Source organism: Loxodonta africana, chromosome 7 (genome assembly GCF_030014295.1).
Source record: "Loxodonta africana isolate mLoxAfr1 chromosome 7, mLoxAfr1.hap2, whole genome shotgun sequence".
NCBI classification, from domain to species: domain Eukaryota; kingdom Metazoa; phylum Chordata; class Mammalia; order Proboscidea; family Elephantidae; genus Loxodonta; species Loxodonta africana.
The window spans coordinates 9374718-9382890 of record NC_087348.1 but is presented as its reverse complement, the minus strand read 5'-3'; the positions used below and the strand labels follow the sequence as shown (position 1 = coordinate 9382890).

Sequence of the window (8173 nt, the reverse complement as noted above, 5' to 3'; positions counted from 1 at the left end):
GCGCAATATCCACCAAGGTGCCCACCTACCTGACACGCGGCAGCCACAAGGGCAAGAAGCTACAGGATCTGCTGTCCTCGGACATGATGGGGGCGGGGGGGCTTCCGCCACATCATTCACTTTGTCAGCAGTGGCAACGGTGACATGTTTGGTGACATCTCATTCCTTCAGGAAAGTTCCACCTCCTGCTGGGGACAGCAGTCGAGGGATTCAAGAAGGATGGTACCTTGGACCTCCGCAAGGGCTCAGGCAGCGGCCAGGCTGTTCCGGCTCTTTGGCTTCATGTCTTGGACCTGGAGCATGGCACCAGTAACCCAAAGTGTTTGTGGTAGGCAGAATAGCCCCTCAAAGCTAATCACGTCCTAACGTCTGGACAGGCAGCCTGAGGTGAAGATGTTACCTTACATGACAAAAGGGTCTTTGCAGCTCTGATTAAGGATCTTAAAACAGGGAGATTATCCTGGATTAATTTGGTAGGCTCAATGGAATCACAAAGGTCCTTACAAGAGAAAGAAAAAGGCAGGAGAGTCAGTGTGAGTCAGAGATTTGGTGCTGCCTGGAAGATGGATGAAGGGGCCATGAGCCAAGGAATGCAGACAAGTCTCTACGAGCTGGGAAAGGCAAACAACCAGATTGTCCTCTAGAGCCCCCAGCAGGAATGCAGCCCCATCAACACCTTAATTTTAGCCCAGGAAGAATCATTTTGGACTTCTGACCCCCAGAACTGTAAGGTAATAGTGAGTTGTTTAAAGCCGCTAATTTTGTGTCATTTTGTTACTGCAGCAATAGGAAACTGATACAATGGCCTGCCTCACCCTGGCCCCACACATCCGGGGGATTTTGGTTGCAATAAAACTTGCTGTTGCTGGTGGCTGTGCCCCCATTTGTCTTGGGTTTCCTCCTGAAGCTTGGCTGCTCTCTGCAAAACTGCCAGTTCACCCTGGGGGGAACCCAGGTCCCAGGCACTTTGTTGGGGAGGGGCAGGCCCTGCCCCTAAGAAGATTGTACCTGATTCCCACCTGTAGTGAGGACGGAGCCGGAACAGACCAAGTGTCTAATTATGGCTGTTCCCACATTGGTTGGGCGCTGGCAACCAGTGGCCGAGCACTGGTGTGGGCCAGGCTTGGGGCTGGTCCTACCCAGACAGCCAGGGTCTGTTAGAGGAGACCCAAGGGGAAAATCCCAGGGAGATTCTCCAGCATCAGGGGGCTGGGGAGCATGCGGGAGTGGGGGACAGACCTGGCCGTGTTGCCCATCAGCTGAAGCCACAGCTGTTTACTGAGCATCCACCATGTGCCACATGTGGCTCCAGGTGCTGGGGCACATGACAGACTCGATCCCTGCTCTCTTGGAGCTGACATTCCAGTGTCGGGGGAGGATGATACATTTGTAAGCAAATCTCTGGGTGGCACAAATGGTTTAGTGTTTAATTTCTAGCTGAAAGGTTGATGGGTTAAACCCACCCAGAGGCACCTCGGAAGACAGGCCTGGCAATCTGCTTCCGAAAAATCAGCCACTGAAAACCCTATGGAGGGAACCTAATTGGCTTTGTAAACTTTTGCCAAAAACACATTATTATTAATAACAACAAAAACCCTGTGAAGCACAGTTCTACTCGACACACATGGGGTCACCATGAGTTGGAATCAACGTGAAATTGAGTAAAACTAAATTTTGCTCCCAGTTAAAGGATACTAGGTTGAATTCCATTCTACAAATTGCAATTCATGAGATGTGATGTTGACATCTTGGTGCAAAAGAAAAAGGTGAGGTTTCTGGTGGTGTCGGGGCACATAAGGGTGGTAAGATGTGAGTCTGAGCCAGGTGTCATACCCATGCATAAGCAAAGGCACTGAGGCATCGGAGCGAACAACAGAGAGGAACTGCCACGTGGGAAAAGAACACGGACCTTGGAGTCTGACCGGTGTGAGACTCAGTTTCCCCATCTGTAAAATGGAGCTAACAACACATACCTCACAGGGTTGCTGAGAAAATTAGACACTTAATGTTTGTTAATTGCCACACGGGAGGCTTTCAAAAATGGTTGTGGTGTGTGACATAAAGGAACTTGAGGGTCAGGGAAGGCAGGAATATGAAGCAGGAAAAATAGGTTACAGTCAGCATAAAATAGTTTATTTTTTAATATATGTAACATAAAACTTGCAATTTTAACCATTTTTAAGTGTACAATTGAGTGGGATTAATTAAACTCACATTGTACAACCATCACTATTTCTAAAATGTTTTTGTTACCCCAAACAGAAACATGGCCACCATCGCCCAATGCCTGGGGTGATGGCCACTGTCCCCAGCAGTGCAGTGGGGAAGCTCTCCATGTCCTCTGCAGGGCCAGTGGGCAGGAGGCCAATCAGCTAGGCCAGGGGCCCCATCACTCCCCAGGGACAGGGAAGTCAGCCCGCTTCTGGGCTTCAACCCTTCAGCCTTCAAAGAGCAGAGACCAGAGCCTGACACCCCACTGAAAGCCCAGATGTCCCCCCAGGTCATCTGGAGGTTTCCATGGGCAACATCCTCATAGATAGGGATGCTGTGCATCCCAGAGGACCGCACAAAGCAGGGCAGGTTGGGGGGGGCGGTTTGTGACAGGGAGGTATGGTGACAAGCTGGTTCTCCCCAGGCCTCTCAGCACCCCACAGCCAAGGCCCTTCCTCTCAGCCTGCTGGGGGACAGTGCACCAACTGAGCCAAGCCTCTTCTGGTCTCCAGGCCAGGGACCTCCTCTCTCCTTCATTTTAGGGCCAGGACCAGCTGAGTGATGCCTGGAACTGAGTAGGTGCACAATAAGTATCTGTGAAATGAATAAAGAAATTAATGTGTAAATGAAGAAACCAGGACCCGGGACTCACACGTCCTGATTTTAAAACATATCATACAGCTACAGTAATCAAACAGCCTGGTACTGGTATAACAAGAGACACATAGACCAATGGAATAGAACTGACAGTCCAGAAATATCACAGTTTTACACAAATCACACGTACCTTCTGCATTTGTCATCTGTGCCTTCCGCTCCAGCAAGGCACCCTCACAAGGGCTGCCATGCCAATCCTCTTCCACATACTGCTGTAAAAAAATAACTAAATTAGCATAGAACCAACACTTACAAAAACACCTCATGGCAGGAGGGCGTGGCTGGCAAGCAAACGCAGAAGGTGCACATTGTTTACGTAAAATACGGTAAACCCAAATACCTATGGTCAACTGATTTTTTTTTAATAATTTTTATTGTGCTTTAAGAGAAAGTTTACAAATCAAGCCAGTCTCACACAAAAACGCATATACACCTTGCTACACACTCCCAATTACTCTCCCCCTAATGAGACACCCTGCTTTCTCCCTCCACTCTCTCTTTTTGTGTCCTTTTCGCCAGCTTCTAACCCCCTCCACCCTATCATCTCCCCTTCAGGCAGGAGATGCCAACAGATCTCAAGTGTCCACCTGATCCAAGAAGCTCACTCCTCACCAGCATCCCTCTCCAACCCGTTGTCCAGTCCAATCCATGTCTGAAGAGTTGGCTTCGGGAATGGTTCCTGTCCTGGGGCAACAGAAGGTCTGGGGGCCATGACCACCAGGGTCCTTCCAGTCTCAGTCAGACCATTAAGTCTGGTCTTATGAGAATTTGGGGTCTGCCTCCCACGGCTCTCCTGCTCCCTCAGGGGTTCTCTGTTGTGTGGTCAACTGATTTTTGACAAGGGTGCTAAGTCCATTTGATGGGGAAGAAGAGTCTCCTCAATAAATGGTGCTGGGAAAATTGGATTTCCACGAGGAGAAAAATGAAAAAAGTCCACGCTTCACAGCATACACAAAAACAAATTCAAATGGATTAAGGACCTAAACATGCATACGAAAACCAGGAAATTCTTAGAACAAACAGAGCAACACTGTCAGCCCTGGTTTCAACAATGGGTTATCTAATATAATAACAAAAGCACAAATAGCAAAAGACAATAAAAAGGAACTCATAAAAATTAAAAACTTTTTTCATCAAAAGACTTTGCCAAAAAAAGTGAAAAGGTAAGCTACAGACTGGGAGAATATCCTCTGAAACTATATATCCAAAAAGAAACTAATAATCAAAATATATACAAAACTACATAACAACAAAAAGACAAGTAACCCAATCATAAAATGGGCAAAGGACTTGCATTAGACATTTCACCAAAGAGGACATTCAAATGGCCACCAAACACATAGAGGATGCTGGTGTCACTAGCCATTATAGAGATGCAAATCAAAACCACAGTGAGATACCATTTCACTTCCACTATGCAGGCTAAGATAAAAAAACAGAAAATAACAAATGTTGGCGAGGATGTTGGGAAATTGGAACCCTTATCCAGTGCTGGTGGGAAGGTGAAAATGGTACAGCTATTGTGGAAAACAGTGTAGCAATTCCTCAAAAACTAAAAATAGAACTACCATATGACCCCGCAATTCCACTCCCAGGTATCTACCCAAAAGTCTTGAAAGCAGAGACTCAATAAGAAGAGATTTGTACAGCATTGTTCATGACAGCACTATTCACAGTAGCCAAAGAGACAACCTAAATGTCCCTCAACAGATGAATGGATAAACAAAATGTAGTACATACCTACAGTGGAATACTACCCAGCCAGGAGAAGATATGAAGTCTTGATACAAGCTATAGTATGGATGGAGTTTGAAGACATTACGCTGAGCGAAATAATGCCAATCGCAAAAGGAGAAATAGCGTATGACCTCACTTATATAAAAAGACAAGAAAAGGCAAATGCACAGACCAAAGTTTATTAGTGGTTACCAGGGGCAGGAGGGAAGGGAAAAAGGGAAGTTAACAGTGATGGAAAAAGTCACATTGATTAAGGGCAGGGTTGCACAGCCGATTGTAATTGCTGTCAATAAGTTGTACAGCTATAAAAGTGAATCAACAAAAGTTTTGTGACAGATATATTTGTATCAACAACAACAAAAGTAGCTGCTGAGGCTGCTTATGTACAACCAAACACCTCATGGGATTTGGTGCCTTGGTTTGGAGGTTTAGGGTGATGGTTTCATGGGACGCTCCAGTTAACTGGCCTTATAACATGTTTAGTGCTTCTGTTCTACCACCTAGCTCGCTGCATAGTACCTGGGGTCTTAAAAGCTTGCACAATTGGTCTCTATTCACCTGGAGCAACAGAGGAAGGAGAGTCAGGAATTGTAAGAGGATATGGAACTTGAGGGTAACTGCCTCCATGAACAACTGCCTCCTTTGCCATGAGAATGAGAGAGAAAGAGCTGGAACACTGAAGGTGGCAAGAAGTGGCAGCAGCAGAGGCAGAAGGCTGGCAGGAGATGGTGTGGTGGGCCCCCTGACCCATGGAGCAAGAAAGCTGAGTGCCTTCAGGCAAGAGGCTTGCTGGCAGAGTAGGGTGCCTCTGAGCACTTGGTGGAGCTAGGTTTCCCGACCCACAAAGCTAGAGCTGAGCACCTCCGGCCCAAGGCTTACTGGCAGAGTGGGGTGCCTCTGAGTACTTAGCAGCAGAGCTAAGGGAGCTTTGTAACACTTGCCTGAGCAGGACAGAGGCTGGGCTGAGGGGTGGAGGGGCCAGATAGAGGTGTACCTGTGGGCTTAGCGGAGAAGAGGCTGTCCTGATTGACAAACTGTAACCTGTTACTTCCCTAATAAACCCCATAATTGTATGGGCTGAGTTGTGTGGCAACTGCAACGAATTATTGAACCTATAGCAGAAAACTAGAGTGCCGTGGAGGGTCGGATGGTGTCGGAGTTGGTAAAGGTGGCTGAGAGAAGAGGTGTGTCTGACCTCTGCCTCAAAGGAATCAGCCTTAGGCTGTTGATCTTGACGCTCCTTCCCCTTGTGAAGTTAGATGAGGAGGTCAGACTCAGACCCTGTCATACCATTTTTACAGAATTCTAAGTGCTTTATGTGTATCTTCATCTTTCCCTCCTAACAGTCCTCTGAGTCAGATGTATCATCTCTATTTTGCTGAAACTGAGGTTGGGAGAGGTTAAGTGACTAGCTCAAGGTTACACTGACAGAGATGGCAGGGTCAAATTCCAACCCAGCTGTGCCTGTCTCCCAAGCCTGAGTCAGAAGCCATGGGTAGGGCTGGGAGAGCGGGGGTTCAATCACTTGAGTCTTCCTTCTGGTCTTCTCCTTCTTCTCTTCTGGGAAGGCCCTGCCCCAAGAAGTCAGAGGGCTCCACGCCTGGCTTCTACTGCAGGCTTGTGGCAGATGCCAGCCCAGAGGGATCTCAGTGCAAGTCCTATTCCTACAGAGCAAACCACAGCTTGAGTTGAGGCAGGCGAACTGTGGGGCATGGAGCACAAATGCCAAGGTGGCAGCTACTATTGCACCCACAGTGCCCCCAGAGGCCCCCTTCGACCTTCATGCTATGCCTATGTCTAGGCTCACGTGGAGAGGAGATCCCAGCCACTTGCAGTGAGACAGTATATGCTTTCGGATGCTGCCTGGGCAGCAGATGTTCCATGAACTAGTACCCAACCATAGGCTCTGCCACGCTGGGGTGATTCGGCAACCCCCAGGTAAAAGAAACCACCACCTTCCCCTCAGCCACTGGGCTCAAAGGATAGGCAAAAACTCAACAGGTGAAAGGAGGAGAGCACTTCAGGTAGGGAGCAAGGCAGAAGCAAAGCCTGGGGGTAGAGAGGCATTGGGCTCAGTTCACCAAGAGTAAAAGAGACCATAGGGTACAAGGCTGGAAAGGAGGGCTGGGCTCTCACGTGTCTGCCTCTCCCATCTGTGGCGTTGAAACGAGGAGAGGTACATTTGAACAGTTTTGAAAAAATATGGATCACAAGTCTGACCCAACGTGGTATTTCTCTATATTTTACTTATCATTAATAATTTGTTGTTTTCTATGTGTCACTCTTCTAAGTGCTTTATAAATATTAACTGATTTGATTCTCGTAACAGTCATATGAGTAGGTTCTATTATTTCCATTCTCAGAAAGAGTATGTAACTTGCCCAGCCTCGTACAGGTTGTAAGCGATGAGGCTGGGTATCGAACCGAGTCTGGCCTGTGTCTGAACCATTCCACCTTGCCAGTTCTGAAGTTCTCATCTATATTTGGCTGAAAAGTCTATCTTGCTTAAACAGGTTGTTCCCCAGCTTTCTCCAGTTTTGGTTTTATGCAGACACACTTGACACTGTGCTAACGGAAAGTCACACATATTTCATTCAGGCCTCACAATAATCTTCCAAAAAACCAAACCCGTTGCCGTCCAGTCGATTCCCACCCATAGCGATCCTATAGGACAGAGCAGAGCTGCCTCACAGGGTTTCCAAGGAGCGTCTGGTGGGTTCGAACTGCAGACTTTTTGGTTAGCAGCCATAGCTCTTAACCATTATGCCACCAAGGTTGCCACGATAATCTTACAAAGTAATTATTTCCATCCTGCTTTACAGAAAAGTTTGGCTTAGAGAATTTGGCTTAGTTTGGTAAGCTGCTGAGGGAGGATTCAGACCTAGATTTTCTCCACCGTTTATCACCTTAACCCACTATTCTGCCTTAAGGATCCTCGTCCGTCGAGCATTTATTTCTCTTTCCAACACAACGCCCAGCGCTGGACTAGGTCTGAGGGCTACGAGGGACGAAGTGCTGTAAAGCAGGGCGGGCTAGAGTCTGCGGCTCTGGGGTCCCATCGAGCGCCGGGGGTTATCCTGGGCAACACTGCGCCATCCCTGGACGCACTCCCCGGCGTAAGGGAGACAAGGCGGCCCAATCCAACGTGCGCCCCTTCGTTCGGCTACCAGGGAACTTCCCTTGAGCGGCTGCGACCCGCCCTAGGATCCGTCCCGCGCGCTCTCCACCACCTCCCCTCTTACTCTTCACTCCAGCCCTGTCGGCGCCTCAGCGAGACGCCCACCTCGGATGAGGAAACCGAGGTCCCGGCGGAGGACTCGTTGTTCCGAAGCTCCCACACACAGCTGGGCTTCCGTCCTGAGCGTTAGGCTAAGCAGCTCTCCTGTGCCGCATCCCACAGCGCGCCAGGGAGACCGCGCGCCCATCGACGGCACGAGGAGAGACACCCACGCCGCCACTCGGCCGGCCTTCTCGGGCTCGCCCAGAACGGGGCCGCGCCTGCGCGCATCGAAGGGGGCGTGGTGAGGGCCGACGGGGCGTGGCCTCCGCGGAGGGCGTGAGGCGGCGC

General features: G+C 49.0%; 1 long non-coding RNA gene across 1 annotated transcript; it reads right to left on the bottom strand.

Moving 5' to 3' along the window:
- Positions 1-1049: 1049 nt before the first annotated feature.
- On the bottom strand, positions 1050-8074 carry LOC111753180 (uncharacterized). The gene is made up of 3 exons (XR_010322403.1): positions 4609-8074; positions 2999-3080; positions 1050-2805 (listed from the first exon to the last, which is right to left on the bottom strand). It is a non-coding gene; the product is annotated as an uncharacterized LOC111753180 (long non-coding RNA).
- Between the last annotated feature and the right edge of the window lie 99 nt (positions 8075-8173).